Here is a 13,214-nt window from a genome sequence, read left to right as displayed (position 1 = left end):
CAAGTTATTTCTTATATTCAATCGGGGTCGCAAATTCCTATTTGTTTGATTGCGGATTGAATTGAGAAATAAAGATGTAACTCTTTGATATGCTTTTCTTAAGATTGAGTCTGATTGTCTAGTTGATTCTTTTGAAAGTATATTGGAGTTAGTCCATATAGATTGCTAAGAGAAATACTGGGTGTGGTTGTTAGACCCCCCGTTTTTTTCCAGTAATACTCTGATATTCGATAGTGGTTCGCCGAATGGAATATAAGTAATGATTTGTCATTTCCTAACACCGAGGCCTTTTGAGTACAATTGGCTCCAGAGTTGGAAGAAAACTCTGCAGTTAAGTGTTCTCAGACGGGAGAAATCCGGGGATGGGTGACCTCCTAAGAAGTTGTCGCAGTGATTCCTGCTGAAAACCCCACATTGCGGGATTACTGTAGTGGCTAAGTGGGGCTATTATCGGTGGAGGGACGGGTCATTACAAGAACAAGCTAGAAATATCAATCACCTCACAATAACTTAACTATATGGTAGTAGAAGAAGTTATTGTGGAATCACAAAGAATGAGACAAAGAGCTTTGTGATTACTTTTTATATCTTACCTATCGGAGATAAATCTCGATCCAATCTTAGAGAATATAGTACTAAATACGGTAGAACCATTAAGATCAGAACATGCAACTATAGATAAAATAGTTGGGTCTGGCTTCTGAATCCCAATTAAGTCTTCAAGTCGTTAACCTATAATGGTTTTAGGAAAAACCTAGGTTAAATGAGGTATGGAGATTAGCTTTCCCAGTTGCTAGAGTTCTCCCTTATATAGTCTTCAAATCAGGGTTTGATAGCTTTCAAACAAAGCAATCAATATTCATCATTGGATGAAAATCTGATTTAAGATTCAAGCTAAGTTTGCTTAAAACCAAAGAAATATATCTCTACGGTTAGATGGTCTTATCTTGTTACACACAAATGAAATATACCTTCATTTAGATATGGGTAACCGTACCTAAATGTGTATATTAAGTTGGCTCAACAATAGTTAACCGAAGTTAGCCATATGAACACTTTTGTATTAACCACATTTATCTAACATTTCTAGATCAAATGATAAATGAACCTAATTTTGTTACTCATAGAGTTGTTCAATTGTTTATATTATCATAGAAGTATACAAGAAACCATTGAAAAAAAATCGGATTTGATTCATGATTATACAAATTACTTACTCAAGAATCAATTCATGAACATTATGACATGGTTTTCAAATATTGCATTCCTTAGTTTATAAATGTATTTTTTCAATGAGTATGAGATCATACTAAACCGATTTTAGAACTTTCACCGCTTAGTTTGCAAACGGGTACGCAAACTTAAGTTCCGGACTTTGGTCTTGTCCGACAGTTCGCAAACGGGTACACAAACTGTCATCCCGGACGTAACTCAGGTAGAACCGTTCGCATACAAACTTGGTTCCCATACTTTAACATATTAAACCGTTCACATACTGGTATGCAAACTTAGTTTCCGGACCTGAATCATACCAACACAGTTTGTACACTAAGTACGCGTACTGTGATGTTTTCCAAACATGGGTTTTAGTTCTAAACTCCCATTTCAATCATTGGAACATTCTTAGAAGACGACAATGGTTGTTTCAGACAAATCATTAGCTTATAAGTAATTTTCAAGTGATCGAATAATCAATACGAAACATTCCGAGTCGACATCAAATGACTGTTTCACGCAAATCATGTAAGATGTTTCAAGGAAATTTTCACATGATCATATTTTGACTTATTATTTAGTTTCCAACTAAACTCATCAAGAATAATGATGAATGTAGTCAAAGCAAAAAGCTTCCAACACATATTTCGAGAAAGATATAAGCGTGTTAAACTCAGCTCGAAATATCAAATGTGCATAATGTAAAAGTCTATATAGCTATACTTAGTCTTAATAGGAGATAAAATAGAATAGTCTCCACATACCTTTTGTTGTTGAAGTTACCCCAAGCTCTCCTCAGTAAATCTTCGTCTTCAATCGATGAACTCCGTGGAGTCTAAATCTCAACTACACATTCTATCCTAATCTGAGACATAGCTATACGTAGATTAGAAATCAAGATTTATAGTTTTGATCACCTAAAATTGACAAGTAAGCTTGAGATAGCAATGCTTGCGAGTTCGACCGAGCAATGCTCTAACAATCTCCCACTTTGTCAATTTTAGTGATAAAACTATCAATACATACGGGTTACAAAATAAATTAACTTTATACCTTCTCATCCAACATGCTTGATTTCCTTGGTTCTTCAACATTCCTTGAATTCTTCGTCACTCCAAGTACTTCAGTGATTCTGAATGTGTTCAACTTAGCATCAATATTGTTGAAGATCCGTAGCTATAACAATACGAAAACAGTTGTTCTCAAATATAGTTATACAGTGTCGCCGTATTATTACACAGCATCAAAGTTGAATCGTATCGCAACTTTGACAATGATACTATGGTGATATGTATCACTCCCTCTTAGTCAATACTTCATCTCATAATGAAAACCACTCCCCCTTACATAATAGTCCGTAAACCATATACATATAGTGTGAAATACAAGATAATTCTCCCCCTTTTTGTCAATATAAATTGGCAAAGGTACGAAAACTAGTGGGATCATAATGAAATTCTCATAGAGATACTTCATGACTAAAAGAGAACATACCAACTTTGTTTCGATGATTTCACATAGTCGAAACTTAGTGTCTTCATCAAGGAGTTTATAAAGATACAAGAAAACTCCTAGAATATTCCACAACCGCATTCCCCATAAAGATTTGGTAATTAAGCACAAGTTTAATTAAGAACTCTCCCCTATAAAATGTCATTCCCGAAAGAACAACAAGAGCGAACTTACTTTTACAAAAAAAGAAGGATTTCGTTGGACCTTAACAAATCACATGAAACATGAATTTGTATCCAGAAAAAGAATAAATTAACCACAAGAGAACCTTGATGATTAGTTTAATCGGAAACGCTCAACATAAGAAACTTTCGGATCCATAAAGTGTTTTCACATAAAAGTGGATCAGGGAAATATCAATACTGCGAAATATTCAAAGGTTCATTTTATTTTCCATCAATATTTGCATAATGACATAATAGACTTAACTTTTGACATATATGAGATAATCATAGACGTAAACACACATATCCCATAATATTTTTGCAATATAAAAAACCACAAAGATTAATACTGCAAAATCATTTTCCAAATAACTTAGAATTTAAATAAATAAATCTAAAACATTGCAAGATGAAAATCGCTGGGAATAGCTGTGTGTAATCACAATATTTGTTATTCCAAACCCTAGTTATCCTTCTTAAAACACAAGAATAAATTCTCATAAGAAGTTTCTTAGACATTAAGATTAGATAAGAGATAGAGAAATCAATCATCATGTTCATCATAGGAATCCATCCAAGAGGCTTGAACTTTTTCCATTTCTTCCTTGATTTCGGGGAACTTAGTAGCAATTATACATAATTGTTCTTGCACACATTTTACCTTGTTATCGATCTTACGAACACCCTTGTGAATTTTATGAAGAATACTCAAGGTGGTAGGATCACAAGAACCGTCAAAAGAATCACATCTTTGTCTTTTGAAAACATTCATCTTCATACGTTTGAAGGTACAAGGACGATCAAGTTTGGGAGTTCCAATAGAATTTCCAATTGGATCGATAAAAAGTCCATTACATATCAGCCCAATTAAGAATGGAAAGCCTAACTTCTTACTGGATGTTGTCATTGTCACCATTTGAATAATGATGAATCCACAAATATCAAGACATTGAGCACCCAACACAAGGAAATAGACCAACTTCGCAAAATCATGACTCCACCGAGAGTTCTCGATTGCGGAGGGACAAAGATTAGAAATCCCAAGTTTTCTAGAACACAACAAAGCGATACTAAGATTATGGGTAGGAAATTTTCATTCTATCCAATAAACATTCTTGCCACAAAGACCATTAAAAATGGTTTGATACGATAGTCTTTCTCCTCTTGGTCTAGGAAGGCGAAAATTACCCAAAGGAATTTGGTAACCTTCGAAATCAACTCTCTATTGACTAGAATCTTTTTCCTATTTATCATAGTCTTGAATTCCAAGTCTTCAAGATTAACATCATGGATGTTAGAAAAAAGATTCACCAATTCCTTTAAAGATGTTACCAAGATTATACTTCTTAAAACACATTAAATCTTCTTTATGACCACTTTCTTCAACCACTTTCTTCTCTAGAATAAATTCATTAGAAGAAATCTTTTCAAAGATCTTACTATTAGAATCATTGATGAATACAATTCTAATAGAATCTTGGTCACTTGGTCAAATCTTACTTCAAGATGGACAAAATCCTTAGACAAATTCCTTGGATTCTTATCACCACAAGACTTTCCCATTGAAACAAACAAAACAGGATTTGTGAAGGAAGAACAAAAGAAGAACTTACTTGAGGAGATTCCTCGATAAATTGCTTCCAAGACCTCCAAATTTTGTTATCAATGGTGCCGGTACCAAAACCCTAGTTCATGAACGTTGTTGAGAGAAAAGGAGAAGTAAGCGAATTTAATCCTTAAATACCTGGTAACGGGCTTGGACCCGTTCATGTGTCGTGACCAGGATTCCTTAAAAAGGAAAGTCTACCAAGGTGGACTCCTGAACCAAGAGGTTCACACACTGTGATGATTCCATATTAAAAAAGATAAGAAACCCAATTTTGATTCATGGCTCAATGAATAGTTAGAAAACACTCAGAGTACAGAATCAAGATGAAATTTTTCATAATATCACAATGTAATAAATAAGATAATACAAATACACAACACTAGTCAAACCGTTACTTGCCCCATTTCAAGTTATATACAAATGGGGGTGAAGCCAATCTTGTTACCAAGAGGCTAGATGGGCAGAGGATACTTCATGCACCTTCTCCGGTCAATATTTGTGAAATGTACCAGAAGTATAATCATAGTAATGATGATACTCAGGGTTAGTTGAAATTTTTGACTCATTTTTCTTATGATTAAGGAATGGAGTTTTCTGATATCTGGAACTTGCAACACAATAGGTAGAAACCTTTTTATCGAGTTTAACCGAGTTGTTAACAAATCCCAACTGCAAATCATGAATACATGAATTGACATAATCAGAAATTTCACCAGTATAAATATTTTCCTTAAACAAAATTAGTCGTTCCAGCGATTTAAAAACTTTTTCAAAAGCCTTAAATAGATATTTGTCAATTGATCCATCATGATAGTATTCCTCAAATAGATTGAGAAGCAGTCTAGTGAGGTTCCATGTCTTTGAGCTTTTGTTCAAACGTTTTCTGCAATGAGCCTTTTTAAAGGAACCTCTTTTTTTTTCCTTTAGATTGCTTCCAGGAGTGCAACTCAGCATAATAGATCTCTCACCATCACTCAGATCTGCACCAGATTTCAAAGTAATAGTTACTCCAGCATTGAAAGTTTTCAATTGAGAAATATAAATAGGAATTGACACCCATGGACAAAAATTAAACTCAGACTCATTGTTTAATACATCGATGAGATGTGTCTTAACTCGGGGCTGTTTTGTGGACCAGCGCATAATCCTGGCATTATCCTTCTCAGAGAAAACATGACGAGCATCAGCATTCGGTCCTTGTAGGATAGTACGAGGAATGGGTGCATAATTCTTGAAGCGTTCCCACATTAAAGCTTGGAGAAACATCGTATTGACATAGCATTCAATCTTCATAAAGTTGTTTAAGACGCTGGAGTCTATAACCAAGGAGTTTAAGTTAGAGTACAAAGAGCCCAGGAATAGGATACCGATTGGAAGTTGCTCACCTTGGGCCATCTTAATACCGAAGGGAATCACGAATGACTTCAACAAATTTCCACTATCTTCAAATACATATATGGACAACCATAAACACAAGAAAGCAGCGATAGATAACGTATCGTCGACAGGCCTGTCAGGAGCAGTATCTATCGGCCACCAGTTTGTTAACCAATGAGCATAACAACATTTGCTGGATACTTTATTAATTTCCTCCATTTCGGCTGTCAAGATGTTAGAGATTTCCATCTCCTCTGCCGAAAAACTTTCAGGAAGATTTCCCATGATTGGGAGATGCAACAAAGAAACTACATCCTCTAAGGTGATGGTAAACTCTCCCCATCTTCATATGAAAGTATGGGTAGGAATGCACCAGCGAGCAAGCAGAGATAATATACCTCGTACATCATGAAAAATGAACAAGTCTCCAGATGCTTGAATAGCTCTTGTTTCCTGCACACGATCCAACATGGCTCGAACATGAGGAAAACCCAGCATATGCCTTGCCCATACAGAAAATCTTTCTAAAGGTCGTCGAGAAATCTTAAATTCTATAATTGAAGCAGAAAAGTGTCTTCGCTGAAGACGGAATCCGATGACCTCCCGAGGAGTCACCAATTTCTTCTGAGAAATATCTCTGGGATTTATCAGAAGACGAAATATTGGGGTCTTGAGACATTTTTCAGGTCTATGCTGAACCACGAAGAACGAATCCTATGTATTCGGAATATTCTTGATTCCACGTGTTTTTTCTTCCCCTTCTTCACCAGTAGAAGTTTCATTCATGCATGCATCATCTCTGGAGGCATCATTATCTTGGGAATCATACATCCTTGCGAAGTAGCTGCAACATCCACACAATACTCTACTTCAATATATCATCCATACAAGATGCAAACCTCGACGAAGCGATGAAATGAGGCAATTGGATGGTAAAAATGCTCATACTAGCATCTACAAAAATGATAATTCTTAACTCCTACCTGTTTACGATTCCACTAACAGTAGTGATTGTGATATAAGAGTTAACAGTTCAAAACTCGCTCGTTTCTTTAAACCTACAAAAATGAGCAAAACTTTAGTTTTCGAAAATCGAAACCTGATTTTTCATAAAATCATGAACATAATTTCCACTGTGAACATTCATCATTGAGTTATGGAAAAACTCACACCAAGACAATATTTTATCGCAAACAATTGTCCACCTTTAATGGTTGTTCAAAACCTATATTTTGATTTAACAAAATTTAAAAAAAAAATTAACGCGAGCAAACTCGGGTAAATAAAAATATATAATATATTTTTCTTTCGTGAATATTCACATATAAATTTTTTTTTCCTTCGTACGATAATCCATCTTTGAAACGAGGGTTTATTTCGATTTTGTGAAAACTCACACTTTAAAGATAAAAAATTGGTTTTCATGAAATCTCATAAACAAAATTTTATCGCTAGACACACGTCTACTTAAAAAAAAATCTCTCCTAAGTTAGGAATTATTGCTAGTTTCTTAAACTAATGATCGAACGAACGTCCGTTCCTAAAACAAGGGTGTTCTACAAAACTCACGCCTATATATGCATATGTATATAATCTTAACATGAACGACTCATGAATAAGTTATCAAATCGAAAAAAATTTGCTTACTTGGTCGGTGTCGGCCGGAATTGGCCGGAAGGTGTCGGCGATGGACGGCGGCAAGAGCTCCGGCAAATTTTTCCTTCTTTCTTCTATTGCTCGGATGTGAAGGAGGAGAGGATGAAAGTGGTGGTCCGCCGTGAAGAAGAAACTTTTTTAAAAAAAAAAGGGTGTTATCCCTTTTATATCAAATTTTATTTCCAAAACCTAATTTCACAAGGATTTCTTTTCTTGAGCCCGGACCCGTGAATCCTAAATCGACCAAGGTTTCATCATCAAATCAGCGGTGCTACACCAATTTGCGCTCGTAAGACGATGCTCTATCATGCTACTGGGATCTTCGTTCAAGCCATGGCTCGTTCATATAATCGAAAATCCGGTAACATTCAATCTTACGACTAAGTTCAATTACTTATTTCATCTGTAACTAAAAATCACCATCCAGTGCTGACTGAGGAACATGACTGTCCCTCACTAAGAAGGGGACTTAATGTTGACGATGGATTTTTGGAAAAGGCTAAAATCATAACCTTACATATTCCTGATCCAGTAGTCAGATGAATATTGAGACTTATGTCTCTCATTGAAGCACTAAAACTCATGCCACAAGAACCTTTGACTGAGTATATTGTCTCTCGGAGCATACATGAATATGTAGCCTCTCAATTGAGGCAACGACACATTTCATGAATACTGAGCAATTTCAGTAATCACTTTTATATAGAATCGAACGATTGGACGGCTCCTAGACAGCTTGCCTGCTAGTAAAGAGCGATAACGTCTTCAGGACGTAACAATGTTTTCCCTGACTATATAAAAGACATGTGTATAGAATCTTAATGATTGGAAGGCTCCTAAAAAGTTTGCCTGCTAGTATAGAGCAATAACGTCTTCAGGATGCAACAACATTTTCCCTGACTATACGTAATAAATATGACGCTTCAACTAGCTCATATCGCTCAATTCTCGAATAATTAATGCTCCTAGACGACGTTCTAGTATAGATACATCAATTAATTATTTATACTCACTAGATTCATCAATTTAATTTCTTGAAAATATTCTACGTTCTTCATAATATTTCATTACCTCAATTCATGGTTCTTCCCATCATAATTCCATGGGTTAGTAATAAATATTCAACGTACGAGCATCTGAGCCACTATCGAATAAGCCCCGACAAAATGGTGCAAGTGTACTCAGCAATAATACACTAACGAGCACCTGAATGCACGAATTAGCATTCAAAAATACGAAGGAATGAGGAAACCTATACAAAATAGAGAAATAATAATAATAAAATATTAATTGAGGCCTAGGGGACCGAGCCCATCGGTCGGCCGGCCATGCCGCCGTGGCCGGTCCCACGCATCTTCCCATATTTTATCTTATTTTATTATTTTCCTCGATCTCATGAAAACTCCTTCTTTTGAGAAAAACTCCTTCGTATGAGGAAATTCCTCAGTTTCATGATATTTCCTTCACATCAAGGAAATAATATAAAATTAGGAGAAATGTCATGGACCGGCCCACTAGCCGGCCGGCCATGCCCTAGCTGTGACCGGTTCCACACATTGCGACCCTCATTTTTTTATTATTATTAATTGTTATTATTATTTCCTTCATCTTATGGAAACTCCTTTTCTTTAAGGAAACTCTGTCAATCAATTTTAATCAACAACCAAAGGTTGGATTTTCCAATTGATTGAATTACGCACAACCTTTGATATTTTAATTATATAGAAAATATAATTCGGAAAATAAATAACACAGATACCAGAAGTGTTAGAGCAACGCCTGGTTGAACCCACCAAGCGTTGGTATGTCAAGATTGGTTGTCATATTTAGTTCCAAAACTCTAGCCACTTAATATGTAAACTACAGTCAAATTCGGTAGGTTAGACTAGAAATGATAGAAGTATTGTGCTCCAGTTACTCACAAAGATCTGAAGATGGATTGAAGACAACAAAGACATCATCCTTCAACTTGAGGTTAGTAACTATGACTTGACTTGTTCCATATATATCTTGTGTCTTTCAAATATTTTAGATTGAAAACATAACATGCAAAGTTATATTATTATGATCAAAGTGCTAAGGAATTTATTGAATTACGAAGTATAATATTTATCTTTTGAACTTCGTAAATATGACATCGACATAATATTTTGGATGCTATTATGACTATGTATATGGGTAAAGGTGAAGATTTCATCCTAAGAAACAATGTTTACATTTGTTTAAAGGACGTATATTCATAAACATGCTTTATGAATTGAAAGGGAAATCGCTAGGCTTACTGGTATTGTCTTAAAGAGTCGCTTGATTATTTTTATTCATTGTAAATCTTTTGAATACCAATATGTGTGATTGAGTATAACCGTTCATAAACGTGTTTATGTATCTTGGTAAAACTAATCATAATGCCTAACTTTTGTATTGGTATGACTTTTATTAGTGAAACCTATCTTAAGTAATCACCTGAGATGGTATGAACATGTGCAACAAGTTTTTAGTATTGGGGGAACCAATCCTATGAACATGTGCAACAGAATACAAGTTTATAGCATAAATATATGGGAACCCATCCTAGTGAGAGGTGCAACAAGGGGGAACCAATCCTAGTGAGAGGTGCAATCGGCCACAAGAAATCTCAACCCAATCTGAGCACGTTTTGTGTTTTTAACACAAAAATTTATCCAAAAATATCTTTTCGAATTTTCTATTATTCTAGAAATATTAGAGATACCGAAATTATATTTGGTTAATGTGGATACGTGAATAATGTCAACACTAAGATTTTAGCATCTTATTTACAAGAATTATGAAAACCGAATTTTGTTATTTATTGCATATCTTGAGAATATTTTCGATTTTGGAAATTCCTTGGTATCCAAACTTTCTTGATCTATAAATAGCTAAGTCGCATCTCTAGCAAGCTATCCTAAGAGCTAGCAAAACTACTTAGTTGTGTTGTTACTGGTGGAGCCGCCTATTCGGAGAGGAAAGTACCCTAACTAGGCGAAATCTCTAACGGACGCTCACTTAAAGACTTCTGTAGGAACAAGAAGCTCTACGAATACCGTTGGAGGGAAACTAGAAGATTGCATTGTTATTTTAGTTTTCGATTATTGATTTGTTTGACTGACGGTTGTTGAATCTTTGATTTCACCTAGTTTGTTTATTCTTGAGAACCTTCTCTTCTGATATAAGGCTCACTTAAAACAGATCAAAGATCAACGTTTCTAAGGATCTTAGTCTTTCTAGATCCATAAGATAGATTCATTGATTTGACATTGTTAACAGACTCCGTTCTGTGTGACAAATCAATAAGGAATCAAGTTTGTTACTGCAGGTTGTTACTTTGAAGGTTAAATCGAGGATTGAAGACTTTGAAGATTTGAAAACTTTTGTCCTTGTGTTTTGATCTTGGTGTAACTTTCTGTGACTTGATTTTTCGGGATTAAAGAGGTTGTTTATTTTCAATAAACATACCCCTTTTTAAGATCAACAAGTAGTTTGTAATTTTATCATAAACCTTGTAATCAAGACTGATTATTTCGGTAATCGTTGTCTTGTTTGATATTGTAACCGAGGAACTTCGGATCTGGTAATACGTCTTAAAAATAGAAGATCCTTAACTGTGCTTATATCATATATTTCGGTATTGTGATTATAAATTGAGTTTTGTTACCAAACAGTTTATCCTTTACTGTTTGGAATACGATCCAAAGGAATCTTGTCTGATTGAAAGATTGAACCATGAAGAAGATATATTAGATTTAAGTCCTAAAGAGAACGCATGTTCTGCTAGAATATCTAGTATCAAATATCTATTGAGAACTTCGGTTCTGCTAGATATTATCAAAACTAATATCTATTGAGAACTTCGGTTCTGCAAGATATAGTCAAAACAAGAATACTGCTGAAGCTGAGTAACTAGGATTTTAGATTACTTAGTATTGTCTACATGAAGTTGCAGGTTTACTTTTTGTAGCATCTTAATTAATTGAGTATTCAAATCTGGACTAGGTCCCTGGGTTTTTCTGCATTTGCGGTTTCCTCGTTAATAAAATTCTGGTGTGTGTGCTTTACTTTATTTCCGCATTACAATTGTTTTTATATTATAATTAAAGTAAATATACTTGTATGTTAACTAGGCACTTGATATTTATCTTATAAGGTTTTACTGTTATCAAATGAACACTTTGTTGTTGTATTGTCTCGATTTCATATCCATAGACGATCACACAAAGTGTATTGGATTTCTCCACTTGACTTTGATATTCTCACATTGTTAGCCCAGTTCGGACTAACCCTATTTCAAGTGGACACTGTGTTGAAATATTCCTTGAGTGATTGTATCTCCAAGAGGTTTATACACAGTGGGTCTTGTATAGGTTGTGATCAAAATTAAAATATTATGGTGTATTTGGGTACCCTCGTCTTTTCAAGAAGTTATGTTAACGAGGAAACCGCAAATGCGGAAAAACCACGGGACCTAGTCCAGATTTGAACACCACACTATATTAAGCAGCTACAGATACTAGCCTATTGCAAGTTAACTTCGGGCTGTAATGTAGTTGAGCCCTAACTAAGTCTCACACCGATTAAGGTACAATAACGTTCCTTACGCCTCTGAATCCCCAACAACACTCTATGCACTTGATTCCCTTAGATGATCTCACCCACAACTAAGAGTTGCTACGACCCAAAGTCGAAGACTGTATAAACAAATCTGTCTCCCACAGAAAAGTCTATTCTGATAGATAATTATGTCTCCCACAGAAATACCTATGAATTTTTTCGTTCATTCTTTTGATAAATCAAGGTGAACATGAACCATTTGATAATCCGTTCTTATATTCCCGAAGAACATCCTAAAAATATCAATCACCTTACAATAACTTAAATTTATGGTAGTAGAATAAGTTATTGTGGAATCACAAAGAATGGCAGGAAGAGCTTTATGATTACTTTTTATATCTTACCTATCGGAGATAAATCTCGAGCCAATCTAGAGAAGATAGTACTCAATACGATAGAACAAGTAAGATCAGAACACGCAACTACAGAGAAAAAAGTTGGGTCTGGCTTCGGAATCCCAATGAAGTCTTCAAGTTGTTAACCTATTGAAAAAGTGGGGGTCTAACAATCTGTGACGGACCGGAAAATTACGCCTTTGGCGCATTTCCCCGCAGGACGTAACTTCCCCGATGCGCCATGATGAAGCTACGATCCGGGCCTTAAAGCTAGGCAAATGCACGCTCATTTTCCCTCGCAGGCATGCTCGTGGATCATGATGCAGCTATTTGAGCTTCCACACCGTTCCAACTTACCCTTGTTCTGAAAAGGGATTATTAAGTAAACTAAAAACTTTCTTAAAACGGCAAAAACGACCTTTTGGGGACCCTAAACGATGGAATTTGGCTAAATTTTGGTGACCATGTAGATCTATAGATCGACATGTCTTGATCTTTAGGCCGTTTCCCATCAAAATGGACTCATGTTGAGCTAAATTACGACACTCGGATTTTTAGCCTATGTCAAACGCCTTTATAGGAAGTATGAGCATCTAGTGAATGGAATTCAACTTTCCTCATTAAGTTTGGACCAATAATCTCTTGCATCACGTCACCGAGCTTAGATGATATGAGAGGCCAATGTACCGCAATCATCTCCCAAATAGATGATATGAT

The sequence above is a fragment of the Papaver somniferum genome, chromosome 6, assembly GCF_003573695.1.
Source record: "Papaver somniferum cultivar HN1 chromosome 6, ASM357369v1, whole genome shotgun sequence".
NCBI classification, from domain to species: Eukaryota; Viridiplantae; Streptophyta; class Magnoliopsida; order Ranunculales; family Papaveraceae; genus Papaver; species Papaver somniferum.
Note: the sequence above shows the minus strand (reverse complement) of the source record.